Raw genomic sequence first — 291 nt, 5'->3', positions numbered from 1 at the left:
ATATATAACCGCTATGTCGAAGGCGACTATATCTTCTCCGAATTTTCAGGTCTGCTTTAAAATGTTCTACTGGAAGTCTTTCAGCTGGAAAACTTCCCAGACGACTTAATTACAATCTTTGATTGTTTTGAGATGGTTGACTTAATTATAAGTCTTTGATTGTTTTGAGATGGTTGTCTTTGATTGTTTTGCAGGTAAAATAAATGGAGATGCCAGAACTCCCCCGTAGGATATATACATTAGGGGAAGAGCCCCCCGCAGTGCATAGCATTTCGTATCATACTTGTTGGA

The sequence above is a fragment of the Brassica oleracea genome, chromosome C7 (genome assembly GCF_000695525.1).
Source record: "Brassica oleracea var. oleracea cultivar TO1000 chromosome C7, BOL, whole genome shotgun sequence".
In the NCBI taxonomy this organism is placed as follows: domain Eukaryota; kingdom Viridiplantae; phylum Streptophyta; class Magnoliopsida; order Brassicales; family Brassicaceae; genus Brassica; species Brassica oleracea.
The sequence above is the reverse complement of the archived record's forward strand: the minus strand, read 5'-3'. Positions refer to the sequence as shown.